Raw genomic sequence first — 23,303 nt, 5'->3', positions numbered from 1 at the left:
TCACAGGTGAATCGAGGCCGTATTATTGGCATGTGGGAGGCTCACATGGTCCCCCAAGCAATAGCACAAGCAGTACCATGCAGTCTTAAGACAGTTTGGAGATGGATAGAAATATGGCAAGAACGAGGTGAAGAAAGATCGGTATATCCGATATAACGCAGCTACAATATATTCCTAACTAGTATAAAATACTTTTCGGTTAAAAACCTCCTTTTCCTCTTAATACTGTAATTATCAGAGTAGGTTACTTTTTAATTTTTTATGTAAAATGCTATTTGTTCGGGGCGTCGAACTATAGAGTTCTTTTGCTCCTGCTTGCACAATATATGAACCTGCATGTAATTGGAATTGCGGAAGTGTAGAGTGTTGAATGTGAGGAACGTTAAGGATGACACAAATACCCAGTCCGCAGGCCAGGGATATTAATCATTTACAATAAAAGCACCCTGACCCGGCCGGGAATCGAACCCGGGGCGGCCGGACGCGTTGCCCCGTACACCGCGGGGCCGAGTGAAGTAGGTAACCTAATGCTGTACTTCAATACATCCGCCACTGTGCCCATTTCGATCACAACGAAGTCTTGTAGCGGGCTGTCTGCATGCAGTCCATGCAGCAATGCGTTAAGCGAGAAGGTGAGTCATTGTGCCTTCGATACTACTCCTTCACTCCCTTACCCCATGTTTGTACTTGATTGGCCTTCAACACTACCCCTTCACTCTCACCCCTTCTTTTCAGTACTGGAGTGGGGCAGTGTTGATTGTTTATGTCGGGACACCATTAATGTGCACGTCTGTACACTATACAGATATTCGCTTTCTTTTGCTGATGAAATGGAAGAATTTTAATTCCAAATACAGATGCTTAAGTTGAAACTAGGAGACTCAACATTGATGTTTCCAAAAATAAATTTATGATATTCAGCCACTAAAGTTATGAGAATAAAACAAACTAACAGGTTCGCTGTCTGAAAATATAATCTCCGAAAATCTGGATCTTGATACTGAGATGACTGCTACCGCGAGTTGGCCGTGCTGTTAGGGGAGCGCAGCTGTGAGCTTGCATCCGGGAGATAGTGGGTTCGAACCCCAGTGTCGGTAGCCCTGAAGATGGATTTCCGTTGTCTCCCACTTTTTCACCAAGCAAAATTCTGGGACTGTACATAAAGGCCACGGCCGCTTCCTTCCCACTCCTAGGCCTTCCTTCTCCGATCGTCGCCATAAGATCTATCTGTGTCGGTGCAGCGGACGTAAAAAAAGTAAAAAAAAAATGAAAAATGGATGCTCGCACTGAAACTTAGCCCGTACTGCATTTGCAAAGCAAAGAAGCAAAGTCATCTCCGTACAGGCCATGAAGGCCCTTGGAGGGGTGGAACGTAAAGGCTTCCACTATCCGTAACCTCGGCACTTGATGGGGTAGAGTGGTTAGCTCTACGTCAGGCCGCCTTTGCCCCCAGGAATTAACCTGGTACTCATTTTTGGTGTAGGCTGAGTGAACCTCAGGGCTATGTGCACCTCCGAAAGTGGAAATCTCGTTTCTTAAATTTCACGACTTCCTGACGGGGATTCGAACCCACGTCCTTCCGGGCGGACCGAGCACGCCTTTACCGCCTCGGCCAGGCAGCCCCTCTGTACTGCATTTGATATAATGATATATCTCTCCTAAGTTAACAATTCAATATTTCATTTCAGCCAAGGAGTATTAATATGTTTTTCCTGCTCTGCGACCTTGTATAGAATGCTAGAAGCCGTCATTATTATTTTGAAGGGAAGAACAGATACATAATTTCCTCACTTATCTTCGATGGGAAGAGGAAACGGTCTAGATCCATCGCTTCGAAGAATAAAGATAACGCAAGTAAAAGGGAGAAACTGGCATGAAGTTGGCCGATGAAGAATATCCCGCTCAATATTATTCCCCAGCAGAAAGGTGTTAAACCGCCTATAAAAATACCCAGATGAAATCATTTCATTCTTCCTGAGATACTCTCCAGTTTATCTGACTTGGCACTTAATGCCAATTTGACCCTGTTTTAATGCCGGATGCTCTACCTGCTACCAACTCTATGTAAAGGGGTGTATTCTGTACTTTGGTGTTTGGTAGTGTGGTATGTTCTGTTTAGATGAAGATATGTGTACTGAGACGAACACAAACAGACATACAAAGTGATCCGAGGGCGCAGTTCAAGCTGTGTAGCCTTTAGCATGTATTCAGGAGAGAATAGTTTCCAACTCCACTATAAACAATCCTGAAAATTGATTTCCTGTTATCACACCAGGCAAGTGTTCGGACTACTCCTTAACTGAAGAAACGGTCGATTTCTTCCGTAGCTCAGTCCCATCCTGTGGTCGCATAGGGGAATTCAACCTACAGTCCGGTTAGAAACTGAAAGTGAAGGCTATTGAGAATCACATACAGTTGATATATCACCACGATATGTCTAGCTGAAAGTAGGCTAAACTGAAAGTGGCATACGGATCCGAAGAATGTAACAGCTTAATAATAATAATAATAATAATAATAATAATAATAATAATAATAATAATAATAATAATAATAATAATAATAATAATAATATAATTATAATTATAATAATAATTATAATTATTAATGATTATTATATGATTATTATTATTATTATTATTATTATTATTATTATTATTATTATAGTAATAGTAATGTTATTTTCTTTACGTCCCACTAACTAATTTTACTGTTTTCGGAGCCAGAATCTTCTGAAATATGCTCTCTAGAGTGGGGATATCATTAAAGGGAACAATCTGGGGTTGGAGAGGGGTGGTGTTCAATTCCGATTCAGCACGATAATATTTGAAGGTGCTCATATAAAATAGTTTTGTGTCTTTCGCTTTACTAGCTTGTAAAAGATTACCTGTGGGAGAATATTTAAACAGTTTGGCGTCTCTGGAAGCAGCAAAGATGGGTAGTAGAATGTCATCATCTTCATCATCATCATCATCTGTTTACCCTCCAGGTTCGGCTTTTCCCTCGGACTCGGCGAGGGATCCCACCTCTACCGCCTCAAGGGCAGTGTCCTGGAGCTTCAGACTCTTGGTCGGGGGATACAACTGGGGAGTATGACCAGTACCTCGCCCAGGCGGCCTCACCTGCTATGCTGAACAGGGGCCTTGTGGGGGGATGGGAAGATTGGAAGGGATAGGCAAGGAAGAGGGAAGGAAGCGGCCGTGGCCTTAAGTTAGGTACCATCCCGGCATTCGCCTGGAGGAGAAGTGGGAAAACACGGAAAACCCTTTCCAGGATGGCTGAGGTGGGAATCGAACCCACCTCTACTCAGTTGACCTCCCTAGGCTGAGTGGACCCCCTTCCAGCCCTCATACCACTTTTCAAATTTCGTGACAGAGCCGGGAATCGAACCCGGGCCTCCGGGGGTGGCAGCTAATCACACTAACCACTACACCACAGAGGCGGACGGTAGTAGAATGTAAAGGCATGAACATCACTAGTAGTTTATTAGATATTCCTTGACAAGTAGCACAGTTTGAGGTCGTATATTGTCATCCCATAAGAATCATTGTCCACAAGCCAAGATGTCACATGTCGTGAAATTTTTTAGTTTAGAACTTTGGCCAGTAATGTTTTGTCATCTAAGGTTCAATATTGTACGAATATTGTCGACAAATTCTCGCTATTCGTAATATATGTACTGCGGGTCAGTATTTCTCCAAATATATTATCAGATAGCGGTTTTCATAGGGGCGTGATAAACGAGTAGCATCTTCACTATCTCTTCAACAAAGCAGTTCAAATGAATGTTTGAATTAAATATGACTTCAATTCCTTATCAATCAGATTTAACGTAGCACAGGAAGCATCGTAGTAATGACCAGGATATAAAATCTCTTCTGTTTATGAAATACCTACGTTCATTATATGATAAATCACATCCCCTTGGAACTGATATATTTTATGATACACCCCAAATGAATTTAATGCATCTTGCAGTATATTTTGAATTCATTTTATAATTTGTTAATTAGTTATAGCAAAGCAAAGCAATCTCCATACAGGCCATGAAGGCCTTTGGAGGGGTGGAAGGTAAAGGCTTCCACTATTCCTAAACTCGGCACTTGATGGGCTAGAGTGGGTTGCTCTATGTCCGGCCGCCATTTTGATGTAGGCTGAGTGTACCTCAGGACCATGTGCACCTCTGAAAGTGGAAATTTTATTTCTTAAATTTTTCTACTTCCTGACGGGGATTCGAACCCACGTCCTTCCAGACGAACCGAGCACGACGTTACCGCCTCGGCCAGGTAGCCCCTTTGCCAATTAGTGGTCCTTATTTTCTCATTGTCTTTTAATTTTCATTAAATGATTTTAATATTATAAAGCATAGGCTAATGTTTTTATTTGTCTATGTAATAATTATATGGTTAATATTGGGTAATTTTTCATTACTAAGCAAGGTTGGCCCGCCTCTGTGGTGTAGTGGTTACTGTGATTAGCTGCCACCCCCGGAGGCCCGGGTTCGATTCCGAACTCTGCCACGAAATTTTTGAAAAAGTGGTACGAGGGCTGGAACGGGATCCACTAGGTCAACTGAGTAGAGGTGTGTTCGATTCCTACCTCAGCCATCCTGGAAGTGGTTTTCCGTGGTTTTCCACTTCTCCTCCAGGCAAATGCCAAGATGGTACCTAACTTAAAGCCACGGCCGCTTCCTTCCCTCTTCCTTGTCTGTCCCTTCCAATCTTCTCATTCCCCCGCAGGGCCCCTGTTCAGCATAGCAAGTGAGGCCGCCTGGGCGAGGTATTGGTCATCCTCCCCAGTTGTATACCCAGAGTCTGAAGCTCCAGGACACTGCCACCCAAGAGGCGGTAGCGGTGGGATCCCTCGCTGAGTCGGAGGAAGAAAAACGATCCTGGAGGGTAAACAGATAAACATGAAGATGAAAAAATAAATAAATATGTATAAGCTTTCTTGTATGCCTCCTTGCTGCTATTAGCAGAAGATTTTCATAATATTTTATATTTGTGAACTCTAACGCCTCTGAATTATACCAACTGAACCGAACTTGTTGAAACAATGATAACATTCACGTCTAAAACTAAACAGTCAAATGCAAAAGCAATCTCGATACAGGTCTTGAAGGCCTTTGAAAATCTTTGTTATTTGCTTTACGTCGCTCCGGCACAGATAGGTCTTATGGCGACGATGAGGCAGGAAGGGGCTAGGAGTGGGAAGGAATCGGCCGTGGCCTTAATTAAGGTACAGCCCAAGCATTTGCTTGGCGTGAAAATGGGAAACCACGGAAAACCATCTTCAGGGGTGCCGACAGTGGGGCTCGAACCCACGATCTCCAGAATACTGGATACTGGTCGCACTTAAGCGACTGCAGCTATCGAGCTCGGTCCTTTGAAAATCCTAGGCACTAAGTGGTGGTAAGTGGTTAATGGTTGCTTCCAGGAGTTATATCCAGCTACCAGTTTTTCTTGTCGACTGATTGAACGTCAGGGTCAAGTATCTCTCCAAAATTTGAAGCCCTATTCCGAAGTTCCTTGACTTTCTGATGGGGGCCCGAACCCAAATCATTTAGACTGAATTGAGCACGCCTTTACAGCTGTATAGAACTTGATTTATATTCTCCGAGTATATATCTGTTGCTGCGATGAATTGATAAGAAATAAAGCGTGGGAGAAAACATGAGTCACAAGGAAACTTTCGTACTGGTCGAGCAAGTAGAACATATTCAGGAAACATTATGAAGTATTTCTAGAGCACGATCAAGCAAAGCATTCACCACACACCACAGTACAATAGGAGGCAATCAAAGCTGAAAGACTAAAAGCATGTTACCAGTAAATCACTATACACAAGGTCACTCAGGACATTACTTGCATACGTATATAAAAACTCTGGCTCGCGTGTGAAACATGTGTATCTTTCTCTTGCTTACCAAAGAAATACGAGCCTGTGAAAGTAAGTGCAATTTTGTAGATTTCCTTTGATGGAACATAATGTAGCAAGTATACAATAAACATGATTTCTTATCAAAGTAAATCACTTATAGCACACAAAAAAGTCCGTCATTTTTAGGTAAATTAACTAAATTGGTAGGCCAAACATAAACATGTGGGGTGAAAATAGGTTCTCTTAACACTACTTTGACATCAATTTTCGTAAGTTTACTTCTATTAAACTTTGCTACATGCAAGCATTTGTACGAAAGCTTGAAAAGAAGAGTACTTCTACTGAGTGTATTATTATTCTTGCCTTAATTAGTCCTTAACATCAAGGTCACCAACCTAACTTTAAAAGATAAAATTTCCTTGATCTCTTCTAGAAAGTGGCAAGAATGTATAAAACCGAAAACCACTTGCAACATGACAGCATAATACTGCTGGAGCAGGTTCCATAATGTTTCCTTATTGTATAAACGTAGAGTACCTTTCTCTCTCTCTCTCTCTCTCTCTAGTCTGAGAGAAAGCCAAACCGATGATAGTGAAATTTAGCACAGATGCTCCTATGAGGTCATAAATAAGAGCTAAGAAACCCTTTGGTGATAAATATCGTTAAAACTTGTGAACTAATATTTGATTGAGGTTTCTTTCTTTAACTATCTTCTCCTGCTTTTTCTTTGTCTTCTACCGCTTATTCCACACCGATGGGGTCGCGGATGCGAACTGTTTAGCACGTGTGGATTTAAGAATGTTTTACGACTGAACGCCCTTCCCAGCGCCACCATATGTGGCGGGATGTAATATCCCTTGTGTGTTCATGTGGTGGTTTGCAGTGTGAAGTGTTGTGTGAATATGAAGAGTAGAGTGCTGGAACAAAAACAAACACCTTTTCCCCAAGCCAGAAATATTAATTAGACGCGATTAGAGTCCTCCACCCAGCGGGAATCAAACCGGGTACATTCTGAAAGGAATGGCTCAACTATGACCATTCAACCATGGGGTCTGACTGTTTCTTTACCAGTATAATTACGTAAAGTGAAATCCGTGCGAAGAATGGGTATTCCCGTTAGTAAATAATATTAATAATAATCCGTTTCGAGTTATAAATTGATTAAATCCAACAACCTCAGTACAAACTTCAATAAGAAGAAGACAGACAAGCGTAATTTTGAAAACTCTGCACTGTCACTTCCAAGATGGCCGTGCAGTTAGAGTCGGGCAGCTGTGAGCTTACATTCAGGGGATAGTGGGGTTCACTGCCATCAGCCCTTGAGGCGGTTTTTCGTGGTCTCCCGTTATCACACCGGGCAAATGCTGGGGCTGTACCTGCATTAGGGCCATGGCTGCTTCCTCCCCACTCTTAAGCCTTTCCTATACCATCGTCACCATAAGACCTGTCTGTGTCGGTGACACGTAAAGAAAATTGTAATTTGATTTTAAAAAATAGAATATGGACAAGTCCAATTTTAGAAACTCGTAACGATGATTTTCAAAACAGAAGAATGTTTAATTAGGGATACCATGATTACAAACATACAGCAATTACCTATAATTTTCTGAGCTTAGTCCGGTCGTATTTGAAAGTGCCCAAATACGAAAGCCTTGTAAATTTTTAGCGCATGTAAGAATTCCTGCGGTTTAACATTCTGGCACTTCTGCCTCTCCGAAGAGCATACCAGGTGTATGCATAAGTTTTTGCCGCTTTTTGTTGCAAAGCAAACACGCAATTATTAAGGGAAATTAATTTTTTATTTATTCAAAATATTGGCCATCGGCTTCTAAACTTCGCCCATCTTTCAGGTAAGGTATGAATACCATGCCTGAAAAACTGATTGTCTTTTGTGGCAAAACATTCGTCAAGCCATTTTCCAACTGCCTGGAAATTTCTGAAGTGCTGTTCTGCGAGTGCGTGCCCTATTGACGCGAGGAGATCAATCAATCAAACAATCAATAATGATCTGCATACAAGACAGTCGCTCAGGTGGCAGGCTCCCTATCTGTTACTTTCCTAGTCTTTTGTTAAATGATTTCAATGACATTGGATATTTATAGAACATCTCCCTCGGTAAGTTATTCCAATCCCTAACTCCCCTCCCTATAAATGAATATTTGCCCCAGTTTGTTCACTTGAATTCCAACTTTATCTTCATACTTTTAAAAACACCACTCAAACTTATTCGTTTACTAATGTCATTCCACGACATCTATCCATTGACAGCTCGGGACATACCACCTAGCCGAGCAGCTCGTCTTCTTTCTCCCAACTTTTCCCAGCCCAAACTTTGCAACATTTTTGTAACGCTACTCATTTGTCGGAAATCACTCAGAACAAATCGACCTGCTTTTCTTTGGATTTTTTCCAGTTCTTGAATCAAGTAATACCGGGGTGAGTCCCATACACTGGCACCATACTCTAGTTGGGTTCCTACCAGAGAATTATATGCCCTCTCCTTACTACAACCCTTAAACATCCCCAGAACCATGTACAGAGATTTGTACCTTTTATTTACAATTTCATTTATGTGATTACCCCAATGAAGATCCTACCTTATATTAACACCTAAGTACTTACAGTGATCCCCATAAGGGACTTTCAACCCATCAACGCAGTAATTAAAAACTGATAGGACTTTTCCTATTTGTGAAACTCACAACCTTACTTCTAATCCCGATTATCGTCATACCACTGCCTGCTGTCCATCTCACAACATTATCGAGGTCATTTAGCAGTTGCCCACAATCTTGGAACTTATTTATTACTCTATACAGAATAACATCATCTGCATAAGCCTTATCTCTGATTCCACTTCTTTACTCATATTATTTATATATAATCATAAGAATCATAGAGGTCCAATAATACTGTCATGATGAATTCTCCTCTTAATTATTACAGTGTCAGATAAAGTTTTGCCTAATCTAATTCTCTGAGATCTATTTTCTAGAAATATAGCCACCCATTCAATCAAACTTTTGTCTAGTCCAGTTGCACTCATTTTTATCAGTAGTCTCCCATTATCCACTCTATCGAATTCTTTAGACAGGTCAGTCGCGATACAGTCCATTTTACCTCCTAAATCCAAGATATCTGCTATTTCTTGCTGGAATCCTACAAGTTGAGCTTCAGAGGAGTAACCTTTCCTAAACCCGAACTGACTTCTATCGAAATAGTTATTAATTTCGCTAACATGTCTAATATAATAAGAAAGACTGCTTTTCCAAAAGTCAGATCGCGCCAGATCGGGGCAGTACGGCGGGTGTGGAAGGTTACCCCATCCAAGCGAATTCAAGATGTCTTGCACTGGTTTTGCTGTGTGAGACTGAGCATTGTAGTGTAACAAAATCACTTTGCCGTATCTTCTGGTCCATTCTGGTAGTATTTCGATTCATTCTTTATTTAAATTAATCATTTGTTGGCGATAGCGTTTTGCATTAACGGGTTCATCCAGTAACGCCTGCAACTGCTCGTCTTTGCACTGTTGTGGTCTACCAGAGCGCGGACTGTCTTCCACACTGATATCACCACGTTTAAATCGTCGAAACCATGTCTCACGTGTTCTAATCGAAGGATCATGTTCACCATATGTTTCTACCAGCAAACGTTGACTTTTCACAGTCTTTTTTTATATTATTAAATAAGAAAAGCAATGCTTGCAGCAAATGTTCTTTTTCGGACACAAACGTCAACATGATCACTGAACGATACAACACAGACGCTAGTGTTTGGCAAACTCAACTTGTGTGTTTGGCAGGGGCGGCCGTACCTTATGTGCTGAAGTGCTGCAGCACATTGCCTGTTGTGAAAATAAATTTTAAAAATATTATCTGCAATCAAATACACGTCAGCCAAAGAATGGGAAATTATTCAACTCCCCTCTCAACCAGGTAACTACTGGTGCGCTCCACGCCGGGTGCTGTGCGATCACAGCTCAGCGAGCTTTTAGCCAGAAACCAGGAACTCTGCCTTTTGCGCATGCGTGCCAAACTTTACCGATACAAAGAGAATGTGTTCCGATAGGCTGTGGAAACAACAGCCAAGATCACTTCACAGCGATTCTTCGTTCGACCACAGAGAAGCAGCACTTGCACTAGTCACACTTTCATTACGAACGATATGAGAACGTGGCAGCTGGCACCCTCTTGGCTCAGCGGTAGTATTTAAGAGGGAATCGCAAACGGGAAAACAAAAGCTGTTCGCGCCAGGTCTTTTAATACCAAAGAGGATAGAATACTACCAACTTGCCTATTCCATAGCCACATTTGTAAATCGATTAACTATAAAAATTGTACATTTTATGTTGTCAAAATAAGGACATGATTTTGTGATTTTCTTTAATTAAAAATGTCTAGTTTATAAATGACACTATAAAAACATAACATATAATTTTGCATTACGACGTTGCTGGTTTTATTTCAATGATGTTGGTAACATTGGGAAGTTCTGTTTTTGCGCACTCACACCAAGTGTTTGAGGTCGTGAATATTTTGCCATTGCAGGTGTTATTGTGTGTTTCATTATATAGTTTTATAGTTTTCTTGGGAGGAATGTGTATATGTGTTGGGGTTGTTTGCGTGTTTGTTCAGTGTGGAAAACTTAGTGGAGAGCCTCTTGAAAACCACATACCGGTGTGTTTCTAAATATTTTTATTTTTTGGAATGGAGTGGGTTACAACACAACTGATTTTCTTCACCAGCTGCCACTGGTGTTTGGTAGGTTAATATCAGACGAACAAACGTACGTACGTATGAAGCCGCGTATACACTTGAGCATTCGCCCCGAATGAGCATGTGTTGCCGATGGGGGAGCGCACAAGCACGACCCGCATGCCAATCTTTTGAGCAAGTTTCCACTGTGTTCGGACCTCGTGCGGACCGAGAACACGGTCTGTGTTTAGGTGTAGTGTAGTGTTTTGCCTGACCTGAGGCTACAATGGTGAATCGAAAATTGATCATCACCAGTTATTGTTATATGTATTTATTGCATTCCTTGAAAACAAAAAGGAAAAAGCGGTGATGGCAAAGAAAACTCTATGAAGAGAGATGCAATGCTCAATTGTTAAAAGCGGTCGGACATGAAACAGATGGCAATTTAAATTTTGTTACGAGAATGTCATCCGAGGATTTTGAATGGATACTGCATAGTATCAGGGCTACGATTGAGAGAGTGGACAATACATTTAGGAAAGCCATATCTGAACAGGAACGCCTATTGCGATTTCTGGCTACAGGAGATTCTTACACGAGTTTGCAGTACCTCTTCAAAATTTCGAAACAAGCCATTCGCAGAATCATGCCTGAAGTGTGCCAAGCCATCGTAAAGGATTATGCGAGGGTAAGCAAAATAATATTTAAATAAAACAGTCTATGAAAAAGAATTTTATTATAGCAAATACAGAGAAAAATACTTAAGTATTAATGAAACAACAGGAGTTTACATATTTATTTTCTTGCGGCACTCGTCTTTTAGAAATTGCATGAGGGCAGCAATTTCACTCCAAGCATCGTCCTTTTCTAAGATATTGTAATAGAACTCGTCCTTGGGATTCCACAGAACGGGATACTTGTGGTAGTACCCCAGGAGGATAAGAGAATTATCCTGGGACAATTCCATTTCAACTTGAAATTATCTTTCACACACACTTCTTTCACTTCACTTCACTTGCACGAGCGAGATCGCATATGCATAGAGGAAGCACTCGGCTCATACTGTTCGGGCTACCCCTCTCGTCACCAACGGTCCACACTGAGGTACCGACAACATTCGGATCGGGCTGAGGCGTGCGGATCCATTCGGTTCGCCCTGTACTCATCTGAGCAAAACTGGGCAAACGCATGCTCGTTCGCGGCGAATGCTCAAGTGTATACGCGGCTTCAGACGTACGTGTAAATTCATTCGCTGCGTACCCTTCGCTGGCGCCAACTCTCAGTGAAACCGGAAAGAACTTACGCATACACCTGGTAAAAGTAGTTAGGGAAGCATAAATCCAATAACATTATTATTATTTTCTCTACGTTTTAGGGAAGTTAACAAAGGTTTGCGTAAGTTCAATCTGAAAAGCATACAGCTGAAAGGAGAAAAAGAACCTACGCTTTGTTGCTCTACCCTTGTATCTGAAATGCATCAATAATGTTCTTTACATTTTTAACACATCTAACAACGGCAAAAATATAATAATGTTATTGATCTAATGTGGCACTAACTACTTTAACGGTTTTCGAAGACCCCGAGAGAATTTTATCCAGCGGGAGTTCTTTAACGTGCCCGTACTGACGTATTTGAATACCTTCAAATTCTTGAGTCGGAATCGAACCCACCATATTGAGTTTGGAAGCTCAGAGTTATCCACCTCGGCAACTACAGAACATAAAGCATGACTTCAAACATTACAAGATAGTAACAATTTCCATTAGCTTTTGAAGGGCACAAGCATTATATGATTACTGAACCATCACTTTTTAATATTATTCAGATATCCAGCACCAAACCCCGCGGCGCAACAGCCCTGAAGGGCCTTAGCCTACCAAGCCACCGCTGCTCAGCCCCAAGGCCTGCAGATTACGAGGTGTCATGTGGTTGGCACGATGAATCCTCTCGGCCGTATTTTTGGCTCTCTAACCGGGTCCACTATCTCATCGTCAGATAGTTCTTCAATTGTAAGCATGTAGGCGAAGTGAACCTCGAACGAGCCCTCAAATCCAGGTAAAAAAATCGCTAACCTGGCCGGGAATCGAACGCGGGGCCTCCAGGTAAGGGACAGACACGCTACTCCTACACCGTGGGGCCGGAAATTCAGATACCCATACAGGATAATTTTAAATTGAAACTTGGGTTTGTGGTATTTGAATGAACGTCTTTTCTTTAAATCATATCTATAGTCCTCTGAACCGACTCTGAAAATTTTAAGTCATCTTACATTTTACTCCTGCTGTACATTTTTATCGTCTGTCATGAAGGTAAGAACGTTTTTATCTAGCACATAACATTCTCAACTTAATATGCAGATGGAAGATTTACCGTAAACTTTAACTCGACCTCTGTCGTGTCACAGGAAGACCGTGGCACTGCTATTCACAAGATAAGGTCTTTCTTTAATGTAAGCTGATTCTCTCTTCGAACAAAAGGAGGTACTACTACTATGTGGTAATAAAGTGTCTGTTGCGGTTGGCTTTGAACGTTATCAGCCTGCAGCTCTGGCTGAGAGCAGCCACTTCTCAACGAACAAAAGACCGTGCTATACTTACAAGATAGTAGAGTTCGTCAGCTCACGTTGGTCTTAAATATCTCTTTTTATCAGCCTTGAGGTCCCGCTGACAGTTATCACTGTTTCTCCTCCGCTTTTCCCAAACCTGTCGGATCGCAAATACGAACTGTGTCGCACGTGTGGATTTGGCTCTGTTCTATGGTCAGATGCCCTTCCTTATCGTTATTGCGTGTTTCTATGGTGGTTCGGCGTGCTGTCTGAATATGAAGAGGTGAGTGTTGGGACAAATGCAAACAAAGTGTCTTCGAGCCACAAGAATTTATCTCGCACTCTTAAAATCCCCGGCACGGTCGGTAATCGAATCCGGGCTTCCTAGGGTGGCAGCTAATATCACCAACCACTACACCACAGAGGCGGACTACGGTTACTTCATAACATAAATTTGATTTAGTCTCTTCACGATTCCTAGAACTTTGAGCATTGAATTTTGTTGCATCGTAATACTATTTCCTGTTCATAAGCAAGCAGGAGATGTCTAGCTGAGGTGACAAAGACATATTCTGTTCACCAGAATGGACGTGGGTTCGATTCTGGGCAAAAATGTCGACAAATTTAGAAACTAAGATACCACTTTTAAAGAGGCACATATGGCACTAAAGTTCACTCAGCCTGCATAGCAAATGAGTATGTATGTTCAGTCTTCAGCCCTAAGGCTGGATGGATCCTCAGTAGCTCTGCCATCAGCTGTCATAGATGGCCTAGGCATTACTGAAGAGGCGTACTAGAGAAATGAGGAGTGAGGTTGTTTCCCGTTGCTTTCCTCACCGAGCCAGAAGTTGTTATTACATATCAGTCTGCCAAGCCCACTGAAATGCATGCACCAACCGACCCTATGAGCAACATTTTTACACCATTCATAGCTGGGACTGGCTGCAGAAGGAATGGTATTACTAGCATCGCCCATACTTCAGTCACTTTCATATTGTCAAAGCCAAGGATAAGACAGTGACAGATCAATGAAAGTACCAAAATTGCTCTAGCCCATGCCAGAAGACATAGTGCACTGTAAACACTAGGTCCTGCCAGCAAGATCGGGTTTATTACTGGGGTCAAAGTCAGCCGGACATAGAGCTAAATCTTTCAGATCCTGTCCACAGATACGTGTAAGTCAGGAAAATACTTATTTTTTGCTTCATATTTCCTGTACCTCACGGGATTTTAGACTTCGTTCTGTGTGTTTTTACTGGCTGATGCTCCAATTTTCTCCACGGAACCGAGCAAAGTAGCCGCGCGGTTTGGGTCACGTAGCTGTCAGCTTGCATCCGGGAGATAGTGGGTTCGAAACCCACTGTCGGCAGCCCTGAAGATCGTTTATCGTGGTTTCCCATTTTCACACCAGGAAAATGCTGGGGCTGTACCTTAATTGAGACCACTGTCGCTTCCTTCCTATTTCTAGCCCTTTCCTCTCTCATCGTCACCATATCGTCGACTCATTGTGTCACTGTGACGTAAAGGACATTGTTAACTTTCGTCAAGGACCTGCAGCGCTTGTGCAATGTTGATGTGTGTCTGTCTCTTCCAAAGAATGTAAACGTTCCCGGAAACATTCGTGAAGTAGAGGACCGCATATAATTCACCAGTTAAAATAAACTATATCACTAGAAAAAAAAAGGAAAGTATGCAAACCGATGTCCAAAACATTATTAAGTGCGATAGACTTTTGTGTCACCCCTAAAACTAAAGGACTTAAGCAATATGTATCATTTAATTCTTAACATTTTGTGTAAATGCAGGTAAAAGGCAAATACATTTTGAACATTTGACGGTTCTGACGCAGATTACACTCACAAAGTACAGTATGTGCACGTTCCAATTTATGTAAAATATATTTGAAATTTAAAATATTGAACCCATGACCTTTGTGCCCTAAGAACATTATGCATAGTGTAACAATTAAACTAAAAGTTGGATTCTTGATAGCATGGATTTGACACGTGACGAGGGGGTGATTACCTTCGGTCCCACGCTCTGGGGTACGTGACGTCAACCACACGTGTCGACGGCGGAAGAATCTCAAGTCATTTTTATGAACTATTTCAAAGCGCGTGTACATGGCGTGACCAAGCCAAGTAAAAAAAATATAGTGCCTATCAAAGGGGGTCAATCATCTCACAAATCGAACCCCTAAAATTTTTAAATGTCCATGAACACTACCGCCAGAAATGTAGCAAACATGTAGTCACTTTCAAAACTCTTGAAATTACAGTTGAGGTAAGTCAGAAAATTTATAGAAATTTTCTTGGCGGCAAAGGGAGATATCCGAAGAGAGGGGGTAACTGCTATAAATATGAAGGGACGCCATGACGAACTCTCCTTCTCCGGCATTTGTGATACAAAGCGGACGAAAAATTGTTGAGCTGCTCTGCGAAATCAAACAACGAAAGTAGACTGAGTTCAACTGCAGATTTCAGCCGGTGTGGCTAGGTCTTGAGTCCATGAGGAGATAGTTTTCTTGAGTGAAATAATTGTACCAGATAGGACGGTCAAAGTACTGAATAAATTCTAATGTGATCAAGTAATTCGTGTGCCGAAATAATTATAGTCCATCGTGTGCGCCCAGCAAACAAGTGAAGGGTATTTTCTTTTTTTTATGCTTTATTCCAGGAAACCTGAAGAAAATAATAATAAACTGTGAAGCCATGAATGTAAAAATGGCTAAATAAAGTGCCAGGGTCGTGGGTGAGCCCTATGACGAACACTGGCGTGACGACATGAGGTAGGTGACTTTCCATCTTACTACCTCTTATATCTTGTCTCGTGATCTCTAAAGGTGTATTTAAATGGGGATATACAACGCAGTGGTCACCCCTACTAAGTTTTGTAAATGTGAGAGTACGACTAAAAGAGTCATTTGTTTTATTTTCCACTTGGAAAAAAATTTTGAAGTCTTGCGAGTGCCGTGTAATGTAGTAAAAAGTTATTGAATAGGGTTCCGAAGTGATATCACGTCCAATGTAGATCGTCATCCGTGTGAGTGTACTGCCTATATTTTGTGATGTCAAATTAAGATGTTCATTCGACGTAAAATTTTTCTGTCTGCAATTTGACGTTAATAATAATAATCCATGGTTACTCATTTTCAATCGAGTGGAAGCGCGCTGTCGGGTGAGAACCTAGGGTGATGAATTTGGTCACGGAGAGAAACGTTTTTTTAATGCCCATTTTAAACTGTGTCTGACTGACAATAAAAAGATCTAGTAGAATGTTTCAGTCATTTTGTTCGTAAAAATCAAGTTATTAAATACGATATCATTTATGCGAAGTTATTCACTATTAATGCATTGTGCGATATTAGACGTCGAGATTTCTAGTAAGGATTTTATTCCAGTTCTTTGTCGATGATAATTGTGGAGCTGGGAAACAGAGGTTAGTTTTGTTGATATGAGATTTGTGAATCAGGTTGGACCTGTCATTGAAGCCGGGATACGGAAGCCCGAGGAATGTTTTATATGAGTTGAGATGAGATGTGCGAATCAGGTTAGAGTCCTGTCATTGAAGCCGGGACATGATAGCCCGAGGAATATTTTATAATGTTGAGAATGGAAAGAAATTCATAGAAATCCATAACGGTATCAATTGGCGACGCGTATAATTAGTGTGGGCATCTTGAAGCATAATCTGTGCATTTTGTTGGTTAGAATATCGTATTTGTTTAATTATGTCGGCAGAGTTTAAAGGGAGCATTTTGAGAAGCCAGTCAACTGTGAATAAACCAGGTGTTTCGTGTAACTGCCAAGCGAACTCGGGGGATGAGAGACCTCAGCTATGATAACGGGACCCGTGTGGAATTGAGATTGTAATTCTCGGCCAGGGAAAACGTTAAAATGCTGGATTTCGTTGAAATTCATAGCCGGTAATGATCTAAGTATTGTGAAATACTGTAATTGGGGACGTAATGAACATTTGAAATCACGAACTTTGAGTATAAAGAACAGAGTAACCAAATTCAGGGTTGTCCAAAATATAGAGCGATGGCTGTGATGATCGGTTTGTCTGTGAGGGGTGTGCAAAATTCATAATGGTATGACGAGATGTGACATCGTAATTATATGGCGAGTTGTTTGGTTTGTACGTAGATTATTAGGATATCCAAGTGTTAATAACGGTTAGGACTAGATTAGATTTTAAAAGTGTGAGATCACAAGACAAGATATATAGCTGGACATGAATTATGTAACAAATTCTTTTCCAGCCAGATAAACATCGCAATATTGAATTCACATCACAGCTGCGTAGGAATGTGTGAAGAAACCAGAGTCCGCGGAGATAAAATTTACTGATCTTTAACATTTCGTTAAATCATTTAAATTTATTTAATTATTAAATTCAGTGAAACCGCATTTAATCAAGCGAATAACTTGGAGATGCATTCTGGAAATTTTAGTTTGTTTTTCTGGGGAATATTAAAATATAAAGTAACGATTAAAGGGACATATCCGAAGGAAATGGATTTTACTGCCACAAAATTTGTGAGCATTGCTATTGTTGTAATTATTGAACTTTGATTGATTGAGCAGTGAATGTGCTGGGGATAGTAAAGTGGAAACTTTGGTCATCAACCGATGTAACTTAATTGTGTTTAGCCTTCAGCCTGGAAACTTGGATGGTCAGGGGTCATCAACCTCAGTGACTTAGATTAGGGCCATATGCCATTGTAGCATCATTTCCTTGCGGTCATCATCCACAATGACTATAAAGTAACTTAGAAGATTAGATGTCGTCCATGACATAGACGCAGGTCACATCGATTCAATTAAGGGTCCATGCCGTAGAACCACTGTGTGGCACACACCGATTGGACGGCCTTAATTATTCCCAGAGTCCAGAGTTCGTGTTACGAGGGCTGGACCATAACGAATCACTATGATGGTACATGTGGTCTCACATGGAAGCCGAATTTAAGGATTTCCAGACTTTCCTTTCTTAAATGATTAATAATTGAGACAATGGTTTCTAGTAAGAATGCCCGTCAGGCAGTTACGTTAAAGTCTCACACCAGTGTTCTGACGTTTTTGTAAAATGATTGTGGTGTCCAGTAGACACAATTGACTTCTATGATACCGTTGACATAGAATGCTTCAAAATTTCCTGAATAAATAGGAATCTTTTAAATAGACCTTTCATTCCAGTAGATAGATTAGAATTACTGAACCCTACCATTACCTCAGCAAGTGACGAAGAACCCGACACGACCCAAGAGACAGATCTCATGAACTTTGCTGATAGGTAAGAAAGGTAGGTATCCCTCAATATGGACCTAAAGGGTTCAGTAAATACCTAGGTGTTTTTCCTGTAATGTGTCATTCCCTTTCCACATGGCAAAACATAGAATTTATATTCTTGCTGTAACAATCTAAGAGGGCTCTGCTACTTATAAGGAACCAATCTCACTTTGTCTGGTGAGCACAATATTGTTGATATCGAATGCCGTTGAACGTCTATTTCTCAGCTGCAAGAGAAAACCTTGGCCAGTTGGGAACAATGGAAGATTCATCTTAAATTGTGTGAGAAATATCTGCCTTTGAATAGGAAGGTAATATGTAAGAGATGTAAGTTACGTTTCAAATATTTGTTATTGTTAACAGAATGAAGAAGTATTTTTAACATTTACAATGAACAAGGAATGGAGAACGAATCTCTGGCCTTAAACAGAAAGGTTCACTCCACGTACATGTAAATCAAACTCCTTAGGTACGATAATATGTGTGACTACTCTTGAAATACTGAGAATGAATCACAAAACCTACAGATATGATCGTCCTGAATATTTTACGACGCCAAGTGATTTCGCACCAATGGATTCTCCATTCTAATTTTTGATTCGGTATGGCTTGATAAGGAGCGCGTTTGCGCTTACGGGCACTTTGTTGTTTTCTTCTTCTCTTCCCACTCTCTCTTCCAGTGTTGCCAACTTATATTTTCAAGATCCGCTAAAAACTACTAAAAATCCGGTAAAATTCCGCCAAGAAATCCGATCTCAAATAATGAGTAATAAAAATGAGCAATATTAATAAATAATAATAATAATAATAATAATAATAATAATAATAATAATAATAATAATAATAATAATAATAATAATAATAATAATAATAATAATAATAATAATAATAATAAAAAATGTCTCCACTCAACAGATCTGTGAGTTTCACTGGGATTAACCCCCTGCCTGCGACCCGGCGAGCTAAAACTTGTAGGCGTTTTACTGCCGGGTGCAAACTAGGTGAATCCCCTACCTCAAGGGCCACACACAGAACAGGCCAGTTCATTAAACGGTCGTCCTTCATAGCATAAATATAATGCTACTTTCTCACAGTTTCATTATCTGTCGTCATTCGTCAACGAAGAGATAAATAACCATTCCCCACGCATTAAAAATTTATGACACCATGAGCTCATAACATCAAATCCAAATAACATGTCTTCCTCATGTGACTGGTAGCTACTGGAGAAGAAATACGGAATAGCTCGGAGACAGACTGGAGTACAAATTTTTTTTAAAAAAACTTAAAATCGATAAAACACTAAATTCCGCTATAATAAATCTAGAATTCCGCCAAAAATCCGCTGTCCGCTAAATGATATATTTCTCCGCCGACAGTCTTCTAATTTCGCCAAATTTAGCGGAAAATCCGCTAAGTTGGCAACACGGCTCTCTTCATCCTATCGCCGTGTTTCATTATTACGTCGTTCAGTCCATCCTGTATTTACTCGAGTAAGCTTTACAGAAATTTGTGTTTGTGAGTTAATGTTCTGAACTTTATTCCAATTTTAGTGGTTTCTTCATTAAATCCAATTTCACTTAGGGCTTCACTGACTTCTTTTAACAAATTATTGTGACTTTTCACTGATAAGGCTCAGTTTAAAATTCTTTGTGAGCCTGTTATTATCCATTCTATATAAGTGACCATAAAATTGCAATCTTCGTTTCCTAATGGTATCTGTGCTTTCTTTTTGTAACTTGATAGATTTCAAGTGATCTCTTTCTCATCAAATTCCATTTTCGCACTTTGGTATTAAGGTTTTTCTCAGGATTTTCCTTTCTTGTTTCTCGATTATCTTTATTCGAGATTTGCCACCAATTATAATTCTTTTAGATGTATAAAGAGCTTATGTTCTAACTACTGTTATGATGTCGTAATTTTGCTTTTTCTATATAGTTCGTTTATTTTATGTGTTCCAAAGCCTGCCTGGTGGCCATGATAGTTAAGGCGTTGATGTCTGAACGGTCTTATATCGTGGTTAGCCGGTTCGAACCCCGTTGGTCGAAAAACATTTCATCATCAGAATGTAGGGGAGGTGGTGGTATACAATTTATAATGATTAGATTGCGTGGGAAATTACAGGATTACATTTCAAATCTCTCCGTGCTAATATAGAGTGAGGGCATACGACGACGCTGACGTCGGATGGTGATGTTAAGCCTTGAGCAGACCCGTTGATGCTATTCGACAGTATTAGGCTATCTGCCGGAAAAAGGTTTTACCTTCTCCCATCCTACTATCATATATTACGTCATTTAATTCATCTCATTAACTCCTCTGATGACGTTGACGTAAGGAAGGGCATCCGGTAATTAAAATCCGCCAGGACAGATTCATCTCACCTCATATCCGACCGCGTAGAGAAACGGGACAGGGTTTGGACAAACATTGTATGTGTTTCAAGTAATAATTCAATATTCAATAATTTCACCTGGATACTTAAGTTTGTCAAGTTGAGCGATATTTCCATATTTGGTAATTAACGGTTGACTGTTGAAACCTGATCTAATCCCTTCCATATTCTTTGTCTTTACATAAGAAATTTGGAGTCCTATTTTGGCTGCTATTTCACAGAGTTTTTCTACAGACTGGATTGCTAGGAAATTGAGGTGAATATTGTAATTCTGAGATCGACTACGGTTGATCTCCCCATCAACTTTCAACTGATTAGGTTTTGTAATCGATGTAGTGTTTCATATGTAATTTGCTGCTCATGCATGTTAAAACATATGATGTGCTATTTACAAATAATTCGCCGCGCTGACTACCTGCAGGCTTTCCGCTAGGCAACAGTGGCTTAATAGGTTAAGAAACATTAGAGATGTAGCACCATGGAAAGTTGAACTTCCTCTTAAAACAATAATCACCACAACCACTACCTCCAATATTCCGTGAAGTATTGGCTCCTCAAATGTTAATGGACTTTTGGATCACCGTATACATTTTAAATTTAAGTAATATGTGGTATAGCATCCAAAATGGATTCCCAAAAGGTGAAGCAAGCTGTCATAATTTTGATGTGATACACCGATTATTCTGATACCGGAAAATGAATACGGTGTTAGACGGTTACAGTTACGTTTAAAACGACGCCGCAAACTCTGACTGACAGTTTTGATGAATACAAGAGAGAAACATGAACCTGGGGCTGCCTAATTTGGAGACGTTGCTGGAGGCTATCAAAATGGACATAATCATCATGTTTAGCCAGGAAAATCGCATATTAGAAGTCATCGGAGACCGTGCCATAGTATTCATTTTTTACTCCCCATTGGGTTCAAATTAGGCCTACATTGAGCTCGTTAGTTGAATTGCATTCAACATTTCCCATCAGACTAGTCTTGACGAGTGCATGTCCTCTTTTGACGATGGTTCCAGAAGTTACTGGGATTTCTGTTACATTGCCCGTAAATTAAGCATAGTTTAAATCATCAGTTTTCTTTTCTATCTCTTTTCCTTTCTTAATCCGTTTACCCTTTAGGGTTGTTTTTCCCTCGGACTCAGCGAGGGATCCCACCCCTAGCGCATCAAGGGGCAGTGTCCTGGAGCGTGAGACTTTGGATCTGAAGGATACAGCCGGGGAGGAGGACCAGTACCTCTCCCAGGTGGCCTCACGTGCTCTGCTAAACAGGGACCTTATGAAAGGATAGTAAGATTGGAAGGGATAGGCAAGGAAGAGGGGAGGAAATGGGCGTGGCCTTAAGTTCGGTACCATCCCAGCATGTGCCTGGAGGGGAAGTAGGAAACCACAGAAAATCACTTCGAGGATGGCTGAGGGAGGAATCGAACCCCTCTCTACTCAGTTGACTGCTTGAGACTGAGTGTAGCCCGTTACAGCCCTCGTACCACTTTAAATTTCGTGGCAGAGCCGGAAATCGAACCCTGGCCTCCGGGGGTGGCAGTTAATCACACTAATCACTACACCACAGGGGCTGACTTCTCTTTATATTACTTCAGATTATAAGTTACTCCGTTGTACACAGTACAAAATTATCCATTAAGGAATTATTTTTATTTATTTATTTATTTATTTATTTATTTATTTATTTATTTATTTATTTATTTATTTATTTATTTATTTATTTATTTATTTATTTATTTATTTATTTATTTATTTATTTATTTATTTATTAGTTTCCAATTGAAAGTACACAAGTAATGAAACCTAAAAGTATCTTCTTTACATAGAAGATATGTACGTATTAACTAACACTAATTGGTTACTCCTAACCATTGAAGGTAATGAGAATAATTAATAATCAAAAAGAACTATTAAAACTGTAAATCAAATGACAAGATGAGATTACTAAATAATGAGTAAATAGTACATTATATGCATTCAAATCCAGTGTTGCCAACTTATATTTTCAAGATCCGCTAAATACTACTAAAAATCCGCTAAAATTCCGCCAAGAAATCCGATCTCAAATAATGAGTAATAAAAATGAGCAATAATAATAATAATAATAATAGGATCCTCCGTGGCTCAGACGGCAGCGCGTCGGCCTCTCACCGCTGGATACCGTGGTTCAAATCTTGGTCACTCCATGTGAGATTTGTGCTGGACAAAGCGGAGGCGGGACAGGTTTTTCTCCGGGTACTCCGGTTTTCCCTGTCATCTTTCATTCCAGCAACACTCTCCATTCTCATTTCATAGCATCTATCAGTCATTACTAAATCACTTTGGGAGTGGTGACCCCTTCGTACTAATAGCCTATATACGTTTCATTCATTCCATTCCTGACCCGGTCAATGACTGGAAAACAGGTTGTAGGTTTTCATTTTCAATAATAATAATAATAATAATAATAATAATAATAATAATAATAATAATAATAATAATAATA

Source organism: Anabrus simplex, chromosome 1 (assembly GCF_040414725.1).
Source record: "Anabrus simplex isolate iqAnaSimp1 chromosome 1, ASM4041472v1, whole genome shotgun sequence".
Classification (NCBI taxonomy): Eukaryota; Metazoa; Arthropoda; class Insecta; order Orthoptera; family Tettigoniidae; genus Anabrus; species Anabrus simplex.
Note: the sequence above shows the minus strand (reverse complement) of the source record.